Source organism: Neofelis nebulosa, chromosome 12, assembly GCF_028018385.1.
Source record: "Neofelis nebulosa isolate mNeoNeb1 chromosome 12, mNeoNeb1.pri, whole genome shotgun sequence".
NCBI classification, from domain to species: Eukaryota; Metazoa; Chordata; class Mammalia; order Carnivora; family Felidae; genus Neofelis; species Neofelis nebulosa.
The window spans coordinates 71,172,902-71,198,272 of NC_080793.1; the positions used below are offsets into that span (position 1 = coordinate 71,172,902).

General features: G+C 39.3%; 1 long non-coding RNA gene across 2 annotated transcripts in view; it reads right to left on the reverse strand.

Moving 5' to 3' along the window:
• Window positions 1-853: 853 nt before the first annotated feature.
• LOC131492015 (uncharacterized) overlaps window positions 854-25,371 on the reverse strand; it is a 34,639-nt gene continuing 10,121 nt past the window's right edge. Inside the window, exons 2-7 of one of the 2 annotated variants that reach the window (XR_009251777.1) lie at window positions 20,788-20,887; window positions 16,184-16,255; window positions 15,214-15,337; window positions 12,412-12,463; window positions 7,235-7,371; window positions 854-1,039 (exon numbers count right to left, since the gene is read on the reverse strand). This is a non-coding gene — a long non-coding RNA (uncharacterized LOC131492015). Of the gene's footprint in view, window positions 1,040-7,234; window positions 7,372-10,270; window positions 11,968-12,411; window positions 12,464-15,213; window positions 15,338-16,183; window positions 16,256-20,787; window positions 20,888-25,371 lie in introns of those variants that run through there. The other variant, XR_009251778.1, reaches the window with a different exon arrangement.

Below are 25,371 nucleotides of genomic sequence, written 5' to 3' on the forward strand. Positions count from 1 at the left end.
TTGGTACTCCATTCGTTGGATATTTCACTAAAGCTTTTCAAATGATGCAGAACAAAAGGAATACAAATTTAGAGGATTTATTTATAAAATGTTCTATGTAGGTGTAGAATATTCAAGGTTAATTCACAAAGCAGTTTTTAAACTGCTCAAACTTTTCTAAAATTTGCTTAAAACTATGCATTGAAGAGAGAAAGCATATCTTTGTCTTGCATATAAATTTCAATATCTGCTTCACATGCAGTTTTGTAATTTTTATATATATCTTACAAATATTACTTACAAATATTAGATATATTCGTAAATATTTCTAACAGTTTACATTTAATATATGTATTTATAACTATTAAAAAATATGTATATAGTAGTTCTAAGTGTTGACAACTGGAGTGTCTGTTTTGATTAGAAGATGTCACAGATTGTTTCTAACATGTGTACCACAACCACTTCCTAGTACATTTCTGCCTCATGAGATTCTCAGCTCAGTAAGAAAACTTTTTTTTTTTTTACCACAACACTATGCTTTACCAAAATTTGCATTTATATTATCACTGCACACAATTTTACCTTCAATTTTGACCTTTAAGTTCATTTACAATGACATTCGCAAAATGTTAGCTATTTCATGTTAGGCAGACTACTTTTCTAAACGCTTTGTTTTGATTCCATTAATTGGGTTAAAAAAGTCTAAGTTATCTTAAAAATCTAAATTACCTTAAATGATTGCTTATTTTTAGTGTCTGATTATACTGAGATAAAACTGGCATCGGCATTAACTATTATCACTTCAATTTTCCTACATGTACAAGAAAACTTGGAGTCAAAAATAAACTAGATTAATTTTGAAGAGAGTCGTTTAATTGATGCAAAAATTCATGTTTCCCAGAACAATATTTAAATGTACCTTTTGTAGTTGCATCTGCTAAATCATCCCTGGGCACAGCTTTCTTCTAATCACTATTGAATCAATTTTGAATTAAGTGCTGAAGGTTGCCAGTAGATGTGTATCTGGTTTTCGCGTGGTCACTGATGTCACCACAGCCTGTAAGGGTCAACATTTTGTATAAATTACACTTTGATTATCAATTATTTTTTGGCAGGTAAATTCATCTGCTTAAGTTTTCACTGAACATTCACTTTCATTTCTTTTTCAGCTCACTGCTGCTGAAAAGATTTATTGCAAAAATAAAAGCTATATTCTCAAACAAGAAAATAAATAAGTAGTTGTAGATTAATAGGATGCCGTGAATGACAAGACCCTTGTAACAAAGTTCACTAAACTACTAAGACTAATCTTTTTCTTGAATATTTTTTATGTCCACCTGACCTGTAATTCCTGTGTTTCCCACTGACCTCACTGACTGGCAACCTGTATCTTCATGTGTTTTGCAGGCCATGGTAGCATCCATAGCAAAGCCGGTTGATACACCAAGTATCTGACTGCAACAGGAGCCTCCGATATTTTCCTATCACCACCCAATACCATCTGTTCTATCCAGACTTTTTTTTTTTTTTTTTTTTTTTTTAAGCAGTAAGTGTCCTCAGTGCTGTATTTGAGAGGGAGGCATTAGGCTTCATCTGGAAATGGTTGGGAAAAGAGAGGTTATTTTAAGACTTAAAAAAAAAAATTTTTTTTTAACCTTTATTTAGTTTTTGAGAAACAGAGCACGAACAGGGGAGGGGCAGAAAGGGAGACACAGAATCCGAAGCAGGCTCCAGGCTCTGAGCTGTCAGCACAGAGCCCGATGCAGGGCTCAAACTCACAAACTGTGAGATCATGACCTGAGCCGAAGTCAGACACTCAACCTACTGAGCCACCCAGGTGCCCCTAGAGAGGTTATTTTAAATGTAACCACATGTTAATGTGAAAACTCTGTTTACTGGCCAAGCATCTTCCACATTACTAGATAAGACCAGGGCAGGAGCTGGAAGTACAAAACAGAGACCTAACAAACCATCCCAGCTCATTGTAATTAAAATAATGATATTTCATTAAGAATGAAAAATCTAGGGGGTGCCTGGGTGGCTCAGTCGGTTAAGTGTCCAACTTCAGCTCAGTTCATGATCTCATGGTTCCTGGGTTCCAGCCCTGCGTCGGGCTCTGTGCTGACACCTCGGAGCCTGGAGCCTGCTTCAGATTCTGTGTCTCCCTCTCTCTCTGCCCCTCCCCTGCTTGCACTCTGTCTCTGTCTCTCTCAAAAATAAATAAACATTTAAAAATTAAAAAAAAGAAAAGAAAAATCTAGGACACATGCTAGGTCAGATGGGATACTGCTGAGACCACAGGCACAATCCAGGGCTGTTCTATGCAAACCGGGAAGGTTCTGGAGAAACAAATATATGATTACTCCACTATTAGCTAGTCATGTGGAGATAGTCATGCATACAGTTAGATAAATGAGCCTGGAGTTCCTAAGACATGTCTGTTCTCGCACACATTTGGGAATCTACACATTTGGGAATCATAAGTATGTAAATATCATATTTGAAGCCAGGAGATTGGATGAGGTCACCAGTGGGGATAAGTGTCATAGGGAAGGGGAGAGGTCCACAGACTATGCCCTGGGCACTTCATCATGGGAAAGGGGGACAAGAGGAGGGACCAGCATCAGAGACTGGAAGCTGAAACTCAGATTGTAGAATCACTTACCCAGTTGCAAAGAGTGCTCAGAGTATTCACTCAGTGTTTGCTGTATGCTAGGAGCTTTTACACTCTCATGGGACTCCTGGAGAAGCGGTCCATGGGTCTGGGCACAGAACACAAACCATAATGCAGGTCATTATAAGACCAGAGGGAAGAATAAAGGGTGTGCCAAACAGGAGAAGGCAGCCGTCTTATAAAGGAATTTATAAAGTACATTTCATAAATTGGGGAGCCAAGGAAATTGTGTCTGTGGACCAGATAAAACCCTTGGGTCATAAGTTTGTGATACTTGCTATATTAACTTTTCAAAAGATATTCCTATGTTCCCAGGCAGGATAAATGCATCTGAGGGCCCCATAGCTATTAAGTGGCAGATTCTGGGATGTAAACTCAAGTCTGCTGGCTGCAGAGTTGGGGTTCTTTTCACTGCACCAAACTGCTACCCTAGAATTTCTAAAACCAAATCCTGCTGGAAGCTGACTGATAAATCTAAGCACCAAGCTGGCTCTGTCTATACGTCTGTTGAAGCGAATGCAAAAAGTGGAGAAAATGATATATTTTTTTTCTTCTAGCATATTCTCACTGGTACTTTTAAATATTTCTAGGGGCACCTGGGTGGCTCTTTCAGTTAAGCATCTGACTTCAGTTCAGTTCAGGTCATGATCTCATGATTCGTGTATTTGAGCCCCATGTTAGACACTGTGCTAACAGCTCAGAGCCTAGAGCCTGCTTCAGATTCTGTGACTTCCTCTCTCTCTCTCTGCCCCTCCCCTACTCTCACTCTGTCTCTCTCAAAAATCAATGAAATATTTCAAATAAATAAATAAATAAATAAATAAATAAATAAATAAAATATTTCTACCCTTACTCCATACTCATTTTAAAAGGAAAATGGAGCCACTTGTGTATATTTTTAACTGGAAGTTCCATATCTTAAGAAAACATATGGAATGCAGGCACCACAGATAGAAGAAGAGTCACAGAGGTATCCAGGAATCCTAAGGTCATATAAGTGTGTTCATGGCCCCCTTAACATGACTGGGAGACCGAATGACCCCCAAATGCTGCCCATTGTTCTTAGAGTCATTGACCTTTAACTTTTTTCCTTTCTGGCTTACTCCTGAATTCAACCTGTCTGTTCATTATAGGTGGCTAGAATGTTCCTTCTTGGCTGTACCTCTTATATTTCCTTTGGAACCCACAAGAAGTAGTGGTTAGAACATTGACCTTGAGTCAGCAGGCTGGTGTGTAGGGCCGGGCGTGGCCACATACTCTCTATGTGGTGTTTGAGCACATCACCCAGCCTTTCTGACTCTTGCCTTTTTATTTTTGAAATTCCAAAATTGGGATAAAAACACCTTCTTCCATTACTTCCTTAGACACCTGAGAGCCTAAAATAAAGTATTGGTAATTTCACCTTTGTGAGAACACTTTATTAACTCTGTGGATGTAAAGATTCTTATTTTAAAAACAAGCAGGAGGAAAGAAGAGTGCGGAGTGTGCTTGTGTGGCAAAAGGAAAAGGAAGGCTTAAAAAAAAAAATCAGATGGTGAGCAAGGGAATTGCCATGGGGTAGAAAGAGAGATGGCTAGCCATGATCAAGAACTTGTAGAAATCATGCTCCAACTTTTTGAGCTGAATTTTGTTCCTGAATTTTTAGTGTTTCAAAGGCAATTGTGTGTACCCAGGGAGTGAGGACACAGTGTGAGGGCAGGGAAAGGGGAGGAGAACAGCTTTCTGCCCAGCTGTGAGTTTTCTCACTGTGTCTCTAAGACAGACAGAGACCCGGTGTTCTGGAAGTTCCCGGCCCATCTGAAATTATGCAACTGAAAATATGACTGTGGATGACACTTTCAGTGCTGGGGAGAAAAGGTTCTAGAAAGGTTTGAATTTTTAAATGAGATTTTATAGGCAAACGGATAACGTAAGGAGGCCCAAGGAGGGTGAGTGTTCACTCAGTCTTTGAAGACTGTATAGTTCACAGGGCTTTCCACATCCTATCTCTCCTTTCCCTGTAACAGCAACTCTGTGCAAACAGGGAAGATATTATTACCTTTGTTTTATAACTAAGGCATTTGAGGCCATATTGACTGAGAACTGGCAAAGGGCAGAATGTAGACTAGGATGTGGGCTGTTATCTTGCCTACTCTTTTCCCACCAAGCTATCCAGGGCCCATATGTGCTGAAACCCAGAGAGATTAAACAACTCTTAAAAGGTCACACAACAGTAAATAGGAGAGCCAGGACTTTAATCTGGGCACTCTGACTCTATCTCCCATGCACTCTCCACTATTCCATGCAGCCTCACTAAGGATTCATGGAAAGGTGATTTGACAATTGCTGGGTACTAAGGAGGTGCTAGGGCAAAGCCCTGGCCTCAGCAAAATGGCATTCCATGACAGTGTGTGACGCACCTGGGTCGGAATGTGCCACACAGTTTTCACTATATTGTTAGGTGCTGCTTTTGTAGTTTTATCTTTTTATTTCCCTTAAGGCCCCCTGGTGCTGAGGACTACAAGAGAATACAAAAAGAAAAAGAAATATCATCAAAAAGCCTTATACAATGGGTCTGGTATGAGAACTCTATGGCATGGGATGGAATTTGAGAGCTTTAGACGAGCAGCTGAATTACTAGGTTGGAGAAGAAAGACCACTGTCACTCCAGGGAAAGTATATCTCAGGATGGAGAAACAAAACAAAAGCACCCCAAGTAACTTGCAATTGATATAAAACTTCCCTGAAGTTTCCATAGCATTAGAGATGGTCTTCTTAAAGTCAGGGACATTTTTGTAGTGCCTTGGAACATTTAAGGTAAATAGTGGGTTCCCTTGAATGTGCAGGGGACAGCACATTTCTTATAAGCAGTAACATATTAAAAGAAAAAGAAAATGTCAGGGTTCCCGGGTGGCTCAGTTGGTTGAGCATCAGACTTCAGCTCAGGTCATGATCTCATGGTTTGTGAGTTCAAACCCCGTATTGGGCTCTGTGCTGACAGCTCAGAGCCTAGAGCCTGGAGCCTGCTTCAGATTCTGTGTCTCCCTCTTTCTCTCTGCCCTTCCCCACTCTCTCTCTCTTTCTCTCTCAAAAATAATAAATGTTGAAAAATGTTACTTAAAAAAGGTCATTAAAAAAAGAAAATGCCTTCAATAAGGTAGGTAGCATTTAATAAATGTGTTGTCATGGGAAGAGCAGTAGGTGTTGGGGGAGGAGATACATACATGGTGCATAAGGGGAAATGGCGATGTTAGTGATAATATGTCACTCAGGAGAGAGAATTGACAAGACCTGCTGAGCTAAGTCTTAACTAAAGTCATAGCAGTTGAGTTGGAATTGATCACTCTTACTTCTAATTTCTACTACAGTTGACCCTGGAACAATGTGGGGTGAGGAGTGCTGACCCCCGTGCGGTAAAAAATCTCTCCAAAACTACTAGTAAGTAGCCTACTGATGACCGAAAGCCTTACTGATAACATAAACAGTTGATTAACGCATGTTTTGTATATTATATGTATTATCTACTATATTCTTACAATAAAGCAATCTAGAGAAAAAATGTTATTAAGAAAATCATAAGGAAGGGAAAATACACAGTAGTGTATTATACTTATATAAAAAAAAGTCTGCATGGAAGTGGACCCATGTCGTTCAAACCCGTGTTATTCAGGGGTCAACTGTAAATTTTATATAATACAGAGATGTCTGTAAAAACAGTTTTCTGAAGGTGTTCTTTATGGCAAAATCAAGTGGCACAGAATATTTCATTAGGCTAGAGTAGAAAACATTGGTCTTCCAAATTCTCCAGTGATGTGCTTATTTTCTTCTGAGTGCAATGTCACTCACTGCTATACAAGGGCTGTATGTGGTTAGCAAGATTTAGTCTTGTCAATAGTGCCTGAGGTTTTATTTATCTCTTTGTTATAGCTGGCACTATCAATAGTGTATAAGAGAGGTTGGTGAGATTGATGGGGAAAAATAGGTAAGTTAGGCCTCGGTTACAATTCTCAGCGTGTGTGTGTGTGTACACATACATCTTCAGAGAATCAACTGGCTTTCGTTGATCATTTTCAGTGTGTTAGCACAAGAATGTGGAATGCCCAGGAGTTAACCATAATGGCACTTCTAAAGAGAGAATACTGGGGAAGAAAACCTTATGCAACATTTTTGTTTTAGTTCTACACATGAAGAAAGACAATGGAGCTATAAGATGGAACAGTGACCCGGAAGGGAGAAGATGTGGGATTGAATTCTGATGCACCTTTATCAAAGTATAGGCTTTTTCTTAGCCTGGGCTTCCTTAGACTGAGGGGCTGAAAGAAGGGAGATGGTCTCTAAGGTCCCTTCTAGCTCTGCTTTTTGAATCATTCGGATGAATGGAAAGCAAACTGTTAATTATTTTGGGAGTGGTCATCCTTTATGTAGAATCTTAGAGTTGAAAGAAAGCTTTTGGACCAATCTGAGCAGTTCAATTACTTGATTAAGAGTACACGTTTAGTTTTCCCAGAGCTGGGTCTATATTCAGGTAAATGATCCCTAGCCTAGTGAGACTTCTAGTCTATCCGATTTCCCACCATCTTGCAAGTATTGAGCACCTACCGCATGTGAGAGCCCATGCTTCGGCACTAGGGATATCAGAAAAGGTCTCTCTCCTTGAAATGTCCTCCCCTCTTGGTTTTGGTGATGCCATGCTCTTCGAGCTTTCTTCCACATCTCTGGCAGCCTTTCTGGACTTCCTGAAACCATGTTTCAAGTAAAACATATCTATTTCCAGAGAAATGAAAGTCCACGTTGCTCCCTTCATACCACGTACTCATTAGGTCTAAGTTCCACCTGTCCCAGAGACTGATAACATCCATCAGCATTTCTTCCCTAGCATGGAAGAATGATAGGACCTGTGTTTCCTTTCAATATCTCCCAAAGATGGTTCTTTCTTAAATCACAGTTTGATCAAGTGACTGGGTACACATGATGAGGACAAAAATCAACACTGGTATCTCTCCTAACTTGCTTTTGGAAAAGTGATATAATCACTCAGTGCCTTGGTTTCCCAGTTGCAAAATGGAAATAATATTTGCCAGCATATTCCATTTTACATGTTAGAGTTCATCAAGGTTTAGAACTATTGCACAATGCTCTCTCCCCAGGCAATTGCAACCATTCTTGTGGCATCAGTCCCATCTACATACCAAGAAGTCCATCCCCTTGGGCACCCCAGCAGAACGCTGGGAGATAACATGGCCTCATTCCTGTCCCCACCTAAATGTCTAATCAGTCACAAAGTCCCAACAAGCCTTCATTTTCTCTGCCATGGGCTTCCCTCTTACTGGCCTCCTCCAAATCCCTTGTTCTCCTTCGATGCATTCTCCGCACCAGTGGTATCCTGAGGGCTGGGGTAGGGAAAGGGGGGCAGATGTGCCCTGGGTGCAGTTAAGAAAGGGGTGCATTGACTATAAAGAATTTAAAAGCAATAATAAAACCTTTAAAAGTCAGTCCATTTTTTACTATCACCATGCATGGGCAATTCTAAAGGATTTCAGCAGTAAAAAACTAATCCCTGAAAAAAATCTTTTTTTGATGATCTAAGTTCTATACAATTGCTGCAGTTCCTGTGGAATTTTAATAATTAATATATGAGCTTTAAATGAGTCCATCTGAATACTTACCCTTTAACAAACATTGTATTCTACATGGAAATGGACTCTGAGCTCTAAGTAACACAGTGGGCCCCTGACATGCATGGACTTGTTGGTCTTTTGAAAGTTAAGTTTGTGATGGTTCTGAATCAGAGGAGCTCATTTTCATTATGGTTTTTGTCTCTAATCCTTCTGTAGCTTTACATTCAAGCATTTAAACAGCAGATCCAAATTACATGATGATAGCACAGTGATTATAAAGATAAAGAAACAGAACTTGAGTTACTTCAATTATTCCATGTGACCACGTAGAGACTTGATATGTTTAATGTTTTCAACAGCAAAACTTTGATATGTGCACTTTTTTGTTCATACGCGAAGTGATTTACTGAATTTAAATAATGTCTTTAAAATGGAAATGTCTTTCCATTTAAATGTCTAAAATTTAAAATGTCTTGTAAAGGTATTGCACTAAACCTAAACAATTCCAGAAAACAAATAATTGTTATTGGAAACAATCTGGCCCTATGGAGAAGGGCGAGTGTTAAAAATGACCTGCCTGGTGACTCAGTTGGTTAATTGTTCGACTTCAGCTCAGGTCATGATCTCATGGTTTGTGAGTTCAAGCCCCGCATCAGGCTCTCTGCTGTCAGCGCAGAGCCTGCTTCAGATCCTCTGTCTTCTTCTCTCTCTGCCCCTCCCCCATGCTCTCTCTCTCTTTCTCAAAAATAAATAAATATATAAATATATAAATAAATAAATAAATAATTTTTTAAAAAATGAACTACCACATTTCAACAAGGTAGCCAGAGTGACCTGTTTTAAAACAAAACAAAACAAAACAAAACAAAACAAAACAAAACAAAAAAACAACCCAAGACTGATCCTTGCTTAAAATCACTGAGTTCCAGGGGTGCCTGGCTGGCTGGGTCCATGGAGTGTCTGACTCTTGATCTCAGGGTTGTGAGTTCAAGCCCCATGTTGGGTGTAGAGATTACTTTAAAATCTCAACAACAAAAAAAAGTCACTGACTCCCAACCTTCATGCTGGTGCACAAGGTCACATGCAGTGTGATTCCTTGCCACCTCATCTTGGGTCACCCTACGCCCCAACTGTGTAGCTGCCAGTCACACCAGCCCTTCTTCACTTTCGTGTGCTAAGCTCCTTCCCTTCCCCCTTTGCCACATGGATTCCCGTATCAGTGCAAATGTCCCTTCCTGGGGAAGGCTTCTCTAACTCCAGTGTTACCCCTCATATAATCTTCCAGCATCTTGTACTTGAGCACTTTTCAAGGTTGCTAATTACCTTGTGCCTATGACCCTTAAACACAAGGAGCTCCCCCATGCAGCTCCTGAGCAGCTCGAGAACAGGTACCCTGTCTGTGTGGTTACATCTCCACTGTCACCTCAGTGCTTAGCACATGTTAGTGCTCAGTAACATTTGTGGCATAAGAGAAAACACCCTGGAATGGGCCTTATCTGGAGGGTGTTGTCGAAGGGGAGCTCCTTAAGACCCTTGGTTTTATTTATTATCATTATTTTTTTAACTCCCAGGGAAGCAGGTCCAGATCACAGACTGCCACGTCCTGGAGGATGACTGGCTGGTGGCTCTGGCTGGCCACCTGCCCTGCTCTCTGTCTCTGCATTGCTGCCGCCATGCTGGCCAGGCCGTGACGGACCAAGGGCTGAAGCGACTTTTCCAGCACTGCGGGGATGTTCTTCAGGTATCAGTACTGGCCACATACATGATGCTTTTTCCCCCAAGGGGAATTGTATGGATCAGGTTCTAATGGCTTTCTCCCTACCTTTCCCCTCACTCCCCATAAAACAAAATCTCTTTTGCATGGGATTGCACAAAAAATGCAGTCTATTAAATGGGCACCACATTTCACGTAGTATAAAAAGTGAAAATAGTAAGAAAAGATATCCTCTGAGGTACCTCACTCACCCATGTTGTATCAGTTGGTGAGGGCTGTCATAACAGAGTACCATAGACTGAATGGTTTAAAGCACAGAAATTTATTGTCTCATAGTTCTGGAGTCTAGAAGTCTGAGAGCAAGGTGTCATCAGGGTTGGATCGTTCTGAGGGCCATGAGGGAGGATCTGTCCCATGCCTCTTTCCTACGTTCTGCTGGTTTGCCGGAAATCCTTGACGTTCCTTGGCTTGTAAAGCACCACCCACCTCTGCCTTCATCTTCACACGGCGTATGAATGATGTGTGCATTTGTCTGTGTCCAAATATCCCCTTCTTAGAAAGACACCAGTCATATTGCATTAGGGGCCCTCCTTATACCAGTCTGACCTCATTTTGACTAATTACATCTGCAATGAACCTATTCCCAAATAAGGTCACGTTCTGAGGCCCTTGGGGACGTGACTTCAAAATGTGAAGTTTTGGGACTCACACTTCAACCCATAACACATATCCCACATGATATTTTAATGTCGGATTGGACATGCATACAGGTGAAAAAACACTTTATAATTATCTGAGCACAGAACAACACTATTTTACATATACGAAGTAATTTTTGCACAGTTTTAATATGTGTTGAATTTCTCAGAAATGCAACTACCAGGTTTATTGAGGAAAAAGTATGCTGTTTTGTTTGGAAATTTACCAAGAGTTGCTCATGGCTTTGGAAGTAGCATGTCATTAATAGCAATACCAGGTGTAACATTGGATCACCAAGACAACGCATGGAAAGCACTCTATGTTTACAGAAAAATGTCGAGCTCCTACAACTGTAAAAATGATCTGGAATATGCTTTTCATTTTGTTACATAGTTTTCTTCTTTTGAGGCAGAGAAAAATGGGGTTGCAAAATGTTCTAAGCCAGATTTACAGATATTCCCAAAATATTTCCATAAATATTATGGGGCACACACACACATACATATGATACCTAAGTGATATATGTGTAAAGTTAAATATTTGTGGCATCTGGGAGATTTGAAGCATAATGATACTATAAAACACCTTGAAGATTTACCATTACCTCTTAAAATTCCTCTTAAGATCGCTAATTGTTGTTGGTCTCACTTCTGTTTTCATCCAGTTCCTGAGGGGCTCTGTCTTTTCTGCACAGCTGTGTCCCCAAGTTTTCAAAAGCCCAACAGTTTAGTTGTATCCTCACTTACGGGTTTTTAATGGTGGGAAATATTCCTGGGATTTTGAATACGAGGACTTTACTAAAAGAGTGGGGGTGACGAGTGCCTCATTTAGCATATGTACCATTCACATATTTGAAAATTGCAGTCTGACAGAAGCATCCAAAAGGAATTTTAAACATTTAGTGAGAGTTTCTAACCTTCATCTGAGTTCACAGATTAACAGTTTAGGAGGACAGAAGGTGCCTGCGCTATGTTGACATTCATGGATCAACTGGTGTGCAAATATTGGATTCTTTCTTGCTATAATAACAGGCAAATAGCAACACATCTACTCTCCAGAAAGGCAAAATCATGAGATACTCAAAGGGGTGCATGCGTGTGTGTGTGTGTGTGTGTGTGTATGTGTGTGTGTGTGTAGAATTCTTTTGAATCCAGGGAAACAGCACATAATAGGGGCTCAGTAAAAATTTAATAAAAAAGGGGCGCCTAGGTGGCTCAGTTGGTTGAGCGTCTAACTTCGGCTCAGGTCATGATCTTGCGGTTCATGAGTTCGAGCCCCACATTGGGCTTGCTGCTGTCAGCCTGTAAGTGCAAAGCCTGCCTCGGATCCTCTGTCCCCCTCTCTCTGCACCCCACCTTGGGCTCTCCCTAAAATAAATAAATATATTTTTTTTAATTTAATAAAAAGAGTCACATTAGTCGCAAAAAGAATGAAACCTTGCCATTTGTAGTGACATAAATGGGCCTAGAAGGTATTATGCTAAGTGAAATAAGTCAAAGACAAAAGCCACATTATTTCACTTATATGTGGATTCTAAAAACCAAAACAAACAAATGGATTCTTTACAGGGAATTGGTGATTGCCAAAGGGGAGGTGGGGGGATGGGTGAAATAGATGAAGGGGATGAAGGGCTACAAACTTCCAGTCATAAAACAAAAAAGTCACAGAGATGAAAACTAGCATAGGGAATATAGTCAATAATATTTCAGTAATGTTATATGGTGACAGACGGTGACTATACTTACCATGGTGAGCATTGAGTAATGTATACAATTCTTGAATCACTACGTTGTACACCTGCAACAAGTATAACACTGCACCTCAATTACACTTTAATAATAATAATAGAAAATCACAAACGTTATTCCAGAGCTAAAAGGACCCTCAGGGATTATCTAGGCCTTTCCACCTGCCTGTCATCTTCTCCTTTTCAAATTAATCATATTGAGGTCCACAGAGATGAACTGAGTTCTGGCTATTACTCATATACTTGGCCTACTTTGAGGGATCTTATAAAAAAAAAAAACAGTTGGTTTTGCATTTGTTTTTTTTTTTTTTTTTTTTTTTTTTTTTAAACGTTTTTTTATTTATTTTTTTTTTTGGGACAGAGAGAGACAGAGCATGAACGGGGGAGGGGCAGAGAGAGAGGGAGACACAGAATCGGAAACAGGCTCCAGGCTCCGAGCCATCAGCCCAGAGCCTGACGCGGGGCTCGAACTCACGGACCGCGAGATCGTGACCTGGCTGAAGTCGGACGCGAGATCGTGACCTGGCTGAAGTCGGACGCTTAACCGACTGCGCCACCCAGGCGCCCCTGGTTTTGCATTTGTATACAAATGTCTTTGAGGACTTAACTTATGGCTCCCTGAGGAGCCTTCACCTTCAAGAAATCTTTTGGGTTTTTTGCCTTTTTTGCACTTCCTTCATCCTCTTCACATATCATGGATTATTAAACTTCAGCTCAGAGCATTCTTTACCGCTATAGTAGTCTCCATTGAACTCTTTATGGGGACCCATGAAATAAATTTCTCAAAAAACTTGGACTTAGGGATATTTGTCATTCTTCTGAGTAACTTATTTGTATTTACTTTATGGAAGGTATGACTATGCTTTCTGCTTTGCCATGGCTGCTAAGAAATCTAGATTCAAATTTGTAAAATTAGACATCTTAGTAGGACATAGCATGTTATGACTTATATCTTGTAAGCTAACCTAAACTTTGGTCTCATTTTATTTTTCATGCCTTTTTTTTCTGTGTCTTCCTTTTTTCTCCATTTCTTATGTTTAATCTTATTGACCCGTGGGTATTTTGTTTTTTTTTTCAACATTTTTTATTTATTTTTGGGACAGAGAGAGACAGAGCATGAACGGGGGAGGGGCAGAGAGAGAGGGAGACACAGAATCGGAAACAGGCTCCAGGCTCGGAGCCATCAGCCCAGAGCCTGACGCGGGGCTCGAACTCACGGACCGCGAGATCGTGACCTGGCTGAAGTCGGACGCTTAACCGACTGCGCCACCCAGGCGCCCCGACCCGTGGGTATTTTGAAGTTACACAAGATCCTTTTCAATATTATGCTTCACAATCTTCTTCGGATCTATTATTTATTGCACTACAAAATATGCCAGGCAATGTCAACAGACCCACCTCAGCAGGTGTGATGAGACAGTCTTAAAAGATAGAGAATCCAATTAGCTGCCTTTTTAATATTGAATAAAACTTTGGGGAAAAAAATGAATAAAACTTTGGGGCCCTGCCAAGTAGGAATAATATGAAAAGAATTCAGGTTTCTCTCGAGTTCTAAGGTCTCTTCAGCTAAATGGGAAATAAATGATCATATTTAACACATATTAAAAAATACAGGCTCCATGCTGACAGCCTGGAGCCTGCAAAAAAAAAAATACAGTATGTCTTAAAAATATAATATAGGGAGCGAAATTAACCCAGAACTCTCTCTAGTGGTAGAGTAACCCTGGATGGGATTTATAAGCTCAAACATGACTTGCAAACTATGTCATGTTGTGACGTCACCCCAGAAATGTGGAATGTTTGATTAACTCCTTCTCTAAATTTTATAGTCCTCGTTAAAGGCGTAAATTAGGGCTCTGTGTCACCTGGATTTTGAACACGGAATTTGGTCTACATTCCGCCAATCATTCTGGTGGTTAAGGATGTTTAGCAAACTGAGGATGCAGCTCCAAAGATTGCTTGGAAAAGTAGCCTCAGAATTGCTGGGGATGATTTAAATTGTCTTCTTGATGAATTACCAGATTGTAATCCTAGAAATGAAGACTAGAAATGTTGATGAGAATCAAGCCGATATTATTAATATTTTGTACAAAAATCTGTGCATGTTTGTGTTTTAAGTATTTATAAAATTTAAGAGAAATTTGGATTATTAAAGTAAAATTATCTAATTTAAAGTGCATAATTCCAAATACCATATGATTTCACTCATATGTGGAATTTAAGAAACAAAACAGATGAACACAGGAGCAGGAAAGGAAATATAAGATAAAAACAGAGAAGGAGGCAAACCATAAAAGACTTAAATACAGCGAACAGGGTGGCTGGAGGGGAGGTGGGTGGGGGGATAGGCTAAATGGGTGATGGGTGATGGGGACTAAGGAGGGCATTTATTTGGTTGAGCACTGGATGTTATTCATAAATAATGAATCACTAAATTCTACTCCTGAAGCCATTATTACACTATATGTTAACTAACTTGGATTTTTTAAAAAAATTGTAAAAAGAAAACTTAAAAAAAAAGTGCATAATTGAATGAGTGATTTATACATGTAGGCTAGGATTTGCATCCATGCCACTCTGAGCCCTGGTTTTTCTCATCCCTCCATGCAGGAAACTCTAAGAAAGTAACTGATTAGTGTAACTCAATTGCTCTCCAGTAAATAAGTTAATGCTTAATTTCTGGGTGCTGTTTCCTTTCGTGTACCAGGTGTCTCATTTTCTCTGCATGTGCTGTGTCCTTTCTTAACCATGTGTGTTTTTTCATGCTGTTCCAGATCCACACTACCAGTCCCATCTCTACCTGGAAAAATTCAGTCCGTCCTTCAAGGCACAGCAGAAATGTCCCCTTGGCTGACATCTTCCCCTTCTTCTTCCTCTTCAAGCAGGATATTCTGCAACCTCTATGGTGTTTTACCTTTCTTGCTCTGAAAGAAGTAGGTGTGACTGTCAACTGTGTGATCACATCTCCACGAAGGCACAGATCATGACTTGGACACAGTGTCCATCCATAGCAGTCTCTTAACGCATGTTAAATTGAGCTAACCTAATGAATTAAATTGGCATTAAATATGCGAAACAGCTAGATGACAGGTCAAAACTCGGCCAACTGATATTTGGGGTCCTTTAAAATCACAGGGATTGGAAATATAATCTAGTTCTCTCTGTTTCAAAATCTTGTGTTCTATGGAGAATTTAATTTGAAGAAAGACTTCTGTAGCATAAAACATCATGAAAGCCACTGACTCTGAACAAAGCCCTTTGTTTTCAGATGCATAAACTGAAGATTTTTTAAATATAAAAATCTAGATATCTAATTTCTCTGTGAAATGAAAAGACTCAGCAATACGGGTTCCCATTCTTTATATATATATATATGGAGAGAGAGAGAGAGAGAGAGAGAGAGAGAGAGAGAGAGAGAGAGAGAGAGAGAGAATGCGAGCAGGGCAAGGGCAGAGAAAGTGAGAGAGAGAATCCAAAGCAGGCTCCTTGCTGTCAGCGCAAAGCCCAACTCAGGGCTCAGTCTCCTGAACTCCAAAATCAAGAGTCAAACACACTCAACTGACTGAACCACCCAGGCACACCTATGGGTTCCCATTCTTGAAAAGTGTCAATCTGCTGGAACGCTCTGTAGTTTGCCACAGTCCTTACCAGTCCCTGTAGTTTCCCTGATGCAGAACCTAAGTGTTAAATCAGTGCTAAAACTCCAACAAAATGACTCTAGCATACCATGGTAATACACTTGGCTTTCTCCCCTTGTTCATGTTACTTACCTGTCACTGTTCAAGTTCAAGGCAATTAAACTTGAGGCTCCAGATTTGCAATAGGTGTGCTTCTGTGAGGTACTCTGGGAAAAATATTGTTTCCAAATCAAACTTCATCTGAAATGTATGCAATTTGCTATTCAGAGAAACCCACTGTAACTATAAAAGAATTCTTTTGTACATCAAATACGCACACTTGATTATAATCCTTTTGCCCTAACAAAGAGCTACATCTTAGCTTGGCATATAATTTTGAGAGCTCAACTTGTCCTGTTAGAATTGCACAGAAATGTCTTCTTTTTATTACTATGGCATTTACTTTTGCATGGGAGAAGCTTGGGTTCAGTGATTATTTTTCTTCTGCAAGTAATCTGTTTGTCTGGCGTCCTTTTCCTACATGGATAAGATCATATCACTTATACAATTTTCATCATGAAAATAAAACTGTTGCCAAGACAAGCTGAAGACTGAGCAATATTAAATTAATTTTTGCAAGGGACACGGTGGGCTCATTAGAGCTGTAGACTCAGACTTTTTTTTTTTTTTTTTTTTTGCCCTAGAAAGTTTTTCTTTTTGTACATAGTCTTTGAAAAGTTTTGTTGGTGAATAAATGTCATATAAAATGTATGCATGCTACGTGTACAGTTCAGTGATTTTCGGTCTTAGAACATTTTCATGATCCCAGAAAATTCCTGTGTGCTCACATGCAGTTAATCCTTGCTCCCACTCCCCAGCCCTAGCCAATGCTGAGCCAGGAATGGCTTGCCTCAGTCAGGACCTCAACCTCAGGCAGAAGAGCTACTGTCCCCTCCCCATTTCTCTCCATCACCTCCTTCATCACTTCCATCAACCATCCCATTGGGCATGGGTGTTACCGCCACCCCAAAGGGACTGAACCACCTTCCCTGGAAGCACAGCCTGCCCCCTGTCCTGGCAGAGCCCCATGCCTACTGAGCTGGAAGAAGCGGGGAAGTGATTGGAGCTGCCGGTCCAAGAATGTCTCAGACTCCCACTGTTCCTTCTTGAAGTTTAGCTGCTGTTTAAGCACAAATACTTTGTGGATAAATTATTGTTTACAGTTGTCCACCTGATCTGGATCTGATTTGGACCTGATTTTGGATCTTTGCTTGCTTTGCTCTGTGATCTGTTGCTCGCTCTTTATCTTATCTTCATCTCTTTTTCCTTCTGGGTTTACTAGTTGGTCTTTGATCGCACTGATTCTGGTTTCTAGTTCACCTCATCACACTTGTTCTGTTTTCTGCAAGGCACCTTCTGCTCTGCACTGCTGTTGAGATGCCCTTTAGCTGGCTCTGGCCACATTTGTTTCTGTACATTTCTTACGTGTCCTTGCTGTTTACCTTTTTATATCAGCCCTTGTGCCTCAGTCAGTTCTTTCTCCATCATTTCTTTCTTTCTTTTTTTTTTAAGTTATTCTGTGTTTTCGAAAATAGAAATGCTTTCTAAAATTTTTATCTGACACCTCATTGCTAATAATAATAATTTTCCCTGGGGTGCCTAGGTGGCTCAGTTGATTAGGCATCCAACTCTTGATTTTGGCCCCAGTCATGATTCTCACAGTTCATGGGTTCAAGCCCTGCATTGGGCTCTGTGCTGACAGTGTGGAGTGTGCTTGGGATTCTCTTTCTCTCTCTCTCTCTCTCTCTCTCTCTCTCTCTCTCTCAGTGCCCCTCCCCCACTCATGCTCTATATCTCTCTCAAAATAAATAAATAAACATTAAAAGAATTAAATTCTTCTGTTAAAAAAAAGAATAATTTTCCCTATGTGGGGCAATTATATCTTTCTTTGATCTTCAAAAATTTCATATTATATATAAATTTTTTTCTGATTACTGAAGTTTGAACAAGGAAGATGGATCCCAGCCTGATGTTTGCCATCTGATAGTTGTCCACATATTCCATATGGATTCTCTCACTGTCTACCAACATATAGTCAGATCTTTCAGGATGTAAGCTGGGAGGCCAAACAGGCACAAACCCCTAGCATTTGAGTTTTTAGTGTCCAGAAGACATTTATCCTGCTCAATATTACTTTGTTGAGGCAGGTCCACTTTTGTTCATATTACCTAGTTTTCTACTACGAGCTAGTGTATTTACTACCGAAAAATTCAAATCAGCATGTAGCTCGTGCTTTGTGACAGGTACAGCATGGGTAAGTCCGGGCTCCAAGGTGGACTGCTTCCTTTTATACCCCCACTTACTCCTGAGTTGGCAACATTGGGTGCAACTCACTATTGTCGGACCCATGAGCTCATGGCCAGGTTAAATTACTGGGTGTTATAGACTCCATAGTCAATCTAGCAATGATGCACTGAAGAATTCCCAGGAAATAATTCCCGTAGGGAGGAAGAGCTTCTAAAGAATTAGGTCTGTCACTAATGATGAATTTTTATAACTGTCTTGCTTTCTTAAGAAAGCCATATATGAAATCACTGGCCATCATGTCTCAGTGTGACCAATCTACACTGCAGTAGGATGAATTCCTCCCGGTGATTTAAAAGCATCATAAATATTATTGATTTACACCCCTAGTTTCCACTGCTATTGTCATTTCCCCGACATGTTGTTATTTTAAAGTAGGAAGAGGAAACCAGCAGCCTGCTACCATATGCTAAAAATATCCTAATATTGGCTAAAGTAAGGAGATGTCTTCATGTTAAGAGGGATTTTTTTTCTCTGATCCTTAAGATTTTTAGCCCAAATCCATTCATATGCTCTACATTTGCTGCTCTAGTTTATATGTTTTCTGCTCTAGTTTATATACAAAGAAATATCTTGGAGGAGTGTGCACTGGAGCAGCGAATCTTTAATATATGGTGCTTCTAAAACTTTAATGTGCATATGAATCCCCTGGGGATCCTGGTAAAATGCAGATTCTGCCTTTCTAATGAGCTCCCCAATGATGTTAATTTTGCTGTTATGAGCAGGAAGGTGCTAGAGCAGCTGGTATGCTCATGATTTGGAGCCCAAATCACTTGTATTTTGATGACCATTCAGGAAGATGCAAACAGGGAAAATTCTGACATGTCACCATTTCCACACCCACCGAGGGCCTGGTGTCCCTGACCTGCCCCCAAAACAGAGACTGTCACCAAGTGATTGCTAGGTCAATAATTGTGTGCCATTTCACATTTAAATACTCAGGGCCTTTTTATCTGGGTGGAGACTGTTGGAGGAGGGAGGTGGCGACCAGAGATAAGTCTTATCATTTTCATGACACCAGTAATACATTTTTATTAAAAAAAAAAAAAAAAGCTTCTAAGAGTTTCAAGTAGGCTTTCTTGTAGGACAGGTCAATTCAGACAGTCCTTTGAGTCACGTTTAGAGCAAGAGGTCACATTACTCCACAGGGGATTTGGGGAGGAATGCAGTCTTCTTAGTAAAATAGCCAAGGGTGTGTGTGGAACTATGGGAAGGAGAGCCAGGGTGAAGATTTGCTCTGCTCTAGAAGGGCTGAGTTGTTGATGTTTTAACATTTAATAACAAAAGCTCCCATCGATCTGGAAGATCCTTTGCCCATTTGGGCATGTTCATGGTGTCAAACCTAAACATTAATTCCTTAGAGGACTATCTTTGTGATTGGTGGTTAATGGGTTACACTGTCGCTAAGAACTGTAAGTGCATAGCAAGTAAGCTTGAGACCTTTCGTAAAGGACAGATAGTGGTGGCATTTTCACTGATAGTGCCATCTGAAACTAGCCCACTGGGAGTATTTGGCCAACGGATGCAGGTAGGAAAACAATTTTCCCCTGGGGGGAGGCTTTCAGGGCCTTAGATGTTTAGAAAAGCAGATTAACACAAGTACCACTGAAACAGGTTCTGTAGCTTTGGACAAATCATTGCTGTTATTATTTAATTCCTTATACTATTTTAGTCTTTGTAAAGTAACAAAAAATTAAATTGCATTTATATCTTAAAATAGGTCAGCTCCTTCTGAGGCTAATGTTCAAGTTTTGTCTATCCTCCACCAAAGTCAGTCTTTCAAGTATCTTTTATCTTTTTAAGAAATGTAACAGCGTGTTGCCAGCTTAACCTGCATCCATCCATCTGGCCCTTCCTCCCGCCCTCCGCCCCTCCCTCCCTGCTGCTTAGCATTTACTGCTCTACATCCTGTCCTTTTCAGCCTCTTCATACATAAAAATCTCTTGCGACTGCTCCACTGCTGCCTCCTGAATTTCCAGCCTTCTAACTCTGCCTGGCTCCAAACTGTGCTTAAATAATCTTTTCATGCCTTTCCATATCGTTCCAATCAAGTGACATGCACTGGCCCCCTGCCCCAGCTGATCTAGCTTCTGACTTCAGTCAGCAAGCTTTTCAGTAACTCTGGACCACTCCGTTTTTCTTCTTCCCAGCGTGAACCCGTCTGGTACTGTCTTGCTGCCTGTAGCACTTTAATCCTTCCTCCTCAACATTCTCCATTGTCCTGTTTTCTGTCTACTGAATGATGTCCCACTGTTACAGGAAATGTCACTTTAAGATAGACCTAGCAGTAACATTTTTCAAGATTAACCTTTAAATACAAATATTTTGCCACACTTAACTCCCTACTCCAACTGGCTCCAATTTTATGATTATTATCTTCATTATATACTTACTATCTTACTTATTCATTTTGCATCCAGGGACTATGTTCTTTTATCATGTGTACTATCCAGGTTTAGTCCATAAACACGCAATTCCCCAGACAGTATTTTGCTACAATGAAAATAGGAGTATCAATGAATACAGACTAGAGAGTACCAACGTAAGATAATATATTAATATATGTATGCAAAACTGTGTGTGTGTTTAAAAAGGCTAAGGAAGGATTGTTTAATAGAGAGTATTATAGAAACAGGATAACATTACAGTAAAATTAAGGTGAGTCCCTGTTTTATCATGTTTCAAAATCAATCAATATGGAATAAAAATATAAAAATCAAATCAATTTATAAGAAAAATTAACAAAGACTAGAACATTTATTCAATATACAGGAGGACAACTTCATTTTTGAAGAAATAAAAGAAATTGTAAAGGTATGATTAATAGCTTCCACAGTATTTAAAATTTCTACACTACTAAAAAACCCCAAAGGCACTCATATATATAATATTTTTAACAATTCATCTTTACAAAGGAGACATCCAAACTTCAAAGGATAAAGAGGATACAAATATATTTCACTAGACTGTAAACTCTGTAAGGAAAGGGATATTTCCTTATATTTCACACCTAATACGTATTTATTAAACATTGAAGGAATAATTGAGTAAGGGAGAACACATAGAAAGCAATTTCTAAAAGCTCATCATTCCAGGAATAAATATATGAAATAAACAACCCTGGATAACTAAAATATGTCAACTGAAATATTTTTTAAAATGATACCATATAATATCAGCAATGTTATAGTAGAATCAGTACCCATTCCTAGTAGCAGCTCTATAAATTGGTTACCTTTTGGAAGGAAATGTGATAGTTTGTAATAAGAGCTAATCATCCACCAATGCAGAAATTTATTTTAATGAAGTAGCCAAGGTTAAATGAGTCACATGTGCATATTAAATAGATATAACTACTTAGTATTTCCATATTCATGTATATTTCTACATTAAAGGTACTCAATCTAACTTTACCACAATTAATAACAGGGATATGGTTATGCATATACACTTTGCACAAAGGTATGTTATGAAACCATGCAAATAATATTAATTCTAAAGATGTATGGAGACGTTTAAGTAAAAACATAAGGCATGTTATTATATTATGATTGCAACTATAAAAAGTTCTGTTAGCACATACTAGACAAAATATATACAGGTAGAAATAAAAGCAATTTCATGAGGGTAATGAACTTATGGTCTTCCTATTATTGCTTTTACATATTTTTAATACTGTAGCTTTAATTAAAATGCATAAAGTGATTGCTACTATTTGTAATATATACATACATATAATTTACATTCTCATGAACCTAGTGAAGCTGTTGGTCTCCCAGGGAAACTGTACTATTTACTTATTGATCAACAGACTCTCTACTGACATTGACATACTCACTAATGAGCAAAGTATAGGCCATGCAGTTTCAACTAAGGGGTGAGGGGAAGCTTGCAAGAAATATTCTTAACACTGTCTACCTTAACATATCTGTGAAATACAAAGCAGGTAGTATTTCCCGCCTATGGAGAACACGGCTTCCAGGCATTTGGGTTGTGTCTGCATCATTGAGAAATGGGATTATTTTGGAGCAAACTGACTGGTGGATACCCATCAGGGGATAAGTAGCAACACTGAAAATATTAATTGTACTTATTTTTATGTCTTAGACTTACAACTGACTTTTAAAGGAATAACTGGTTTATTGAGATATGATTTCCAAACCATAAAATTCCTACTTTTAAAGTGTACAGTTCAGTGATTTTTACTATATTCACTGAGTTATACAACCATCACTATGTAATTTTAGAATGCTCTCATTGCCCCCAAAAGAAATCCTATACCTATTAGCAATCAATCCCCATTCCCCCTCCTCCAGGCTCAAGCAATCACTAATCTACTTTCTGTGTCTATGGATTTCCCTATTCAGGATATTTCATATAAATGGAATTATAGGTGCCTTTTGTGTCTGGCTTCTTTCACTTGGCATGTTTTCAAGGTTCGTCTACATTATAGCATGCATCATTATTTCATGTTTTGTGGCTGAAAATTTTCATTTTATTGATACATCACACTTTGCTTATCCATGGACATTTGGGTTGTTTCCACTTTTTTGCTACTATGAACAATGCAGCTATGAGCATTCATGTATAAGCTTTTGTGTGAACATAGATTTATTTTCAATTCTCTTGTCTACACACCTAGGAGGGAAATTGCTGGTTCACATGGTAACTATATATTGGACATTTTGAGGTGCTGCCGAAGTTGTTTTCTAAAGCAGAAATAGAATAGTTAGACTGTTTCACAATCCCACAGCAGGGGGGCTTTTACTTTCTCCTTTCACTCATTTATTCTTCTAAAATGGGCATATATTACTTTAATAATAAGAAAAAAAGAATTATTTAAAAAATCTGTGACTGCCAATCTGTGGGCCATAGGCACTTTGCAATGGGCTTTTAGTCCACTTGGGTACCATCTCTGTCTTTAAATTTAACAAAGACTGTGGTCTGTCTATCGAGAGAGAGAGAGAGAGAGAGAGACAGAGAGAGAGAGAGAGAGAGAGAGAGAGAGAGAGAGAGAGAGAGAAGCTTTTAGGATCAAAGAGAAACCAATTATTTGTTGGAATAAAGAATCTGCTCCCAATCAGTTTGGCCAAAATGATAGACCTGTTTGGAAGAGGAGCAGGATTTCTCTGTGTAACTTGTTGCACTCAACTGTGAAAGTACAGGAAAGCCACCTGTACTGCTGCGGGGCCAAGAATAGGGAGGGGAGAAGAGGGATGAGGAAGCCTGTGTGTGATGGGAAAAGTCCACTTCAGTACATCAGGCATATAGAGCTGTATATCTATATCTGTATCTGTGAGTCTATCTCCATACCCATATCTGTACCTATAACTATATCTGGTAAAACTGACTATTAGAATTTTGACTAGTGCAGGGTCCTAAAGTAATTTGCTTAAGTAAATAATATGATTGGTATGTAAGATAGTGTTTCTGAGTTGCTTGAGGGAACCCAAAACAATGTAGGTATTGATTACTTGTCTGTCATAATTATCATGTGTGATGTATTGGTGGAGTTCAATTTATCTTACTTTTAGAGCTTGGTAATAGTACCACACTTTGCCATATTGGAGCTTGAGGCAAAAGGAAAAATTGGTAATATTGATGCTGCTTTCATTGAAAAATTTGACATTTGTTCATTATAGATTTTGTTTGCATTAATACAGATTTTCAAAAAACTACTACACTAAATATTATGTATCTTGATAACAGAGATTTAGGGCATCCCCTTAAATTTTACATCCAAGGGAAGTGCCTCCTTGGCTTCATCCTTGCCCCAGGTCTGACTTTGAATATGTTTAGAGTTTTTAGGTAAAAGGGCTTAAAAACCGAGTGGCAATTTAGTCATGGAGAAACTGAGTCATGGATTAGAGCATTTGATGTCATACATTGATAGTCATATAGTGACTAATTGGGAATCATAGGAGTAACTCCTATCCTTTTATCAAATCAGAAACTGGTACTCCCTTGTTATATATTTACTAAGGTTTGTAAACCTTAATTCCCATTTCACATATTTGATTAGAAAAACGAATTCTTTCTAACTTTTTCAATATTGTCCCTCTAATTATTTAACACTCAACAAAGCGGGCAAAAGTTTCCCAACAATATGTAGCAGTTTAATCCTCATTCCTGGCCTTTAAAATTTTTCTGGACAGGAGAAGCACGCTGTTTTTAGAGCTATGTGGGTAACTGATACCACAAAGTAGAATTTCTGCCTAATTCCTTTATTCCCCTTGAAGACATTAGGGACCAAATCCCATCCCCTTCTTTTTCTAACCAACTTTTTAGAGATTTTCAGTTTGAAAGTGAGATACTGGAAGAGCCAGAGGGTTAATGAAAATTTCAGTGCATGGAAATGTTTGTCAAACCCATTGGAAGAGTAGCACATCCTGGAGCTATTATTGGCACAGCAAATAGTGAGTGACATTCAGAGTTTATGCTGTTTGCTCTGTGATACTGTTGGAATGAGTTACATCACACGCAGGAGTCACCAAGAGGTGACTCTTTCTGGGCTGGCCAATAACCATTTGTTCTTCAATTTATTATCACAGTGAAGTAAGCTCACTGTCTGTAGTTCAGATCACTGGGGAAGAGGGCAACCCGCACATGAGAAGAGAGCATCGTTTAGCCTGGCATTTCCCAAAGTTATCCCTTGACAGTAGCTATAGAAATGGTTTCTTGGGGAAATAAGTTGGGAAGTGCTGCATACTAAATGCCAGTCTGGGAGATGCATATGCTCATTAGCATACAGAAGCTCTGAAAAATCCTGCAGGGAAAACAAAAATCTATGGAGTTTTGTTTAACTCACTTTTGACCAAATTTTGTTATGGAACCTCCTCATATTACTGTGAAACAAGTTGCCCCAGAGCTTAGAGACTTAAAACAATAAACATTTTATTATCTCCTAGTTTCTGTGGATCAGGAATTTGGGAAGGACTCACACCAGGATGGCTCTGACTTGGGGTCTTCCATGCAGT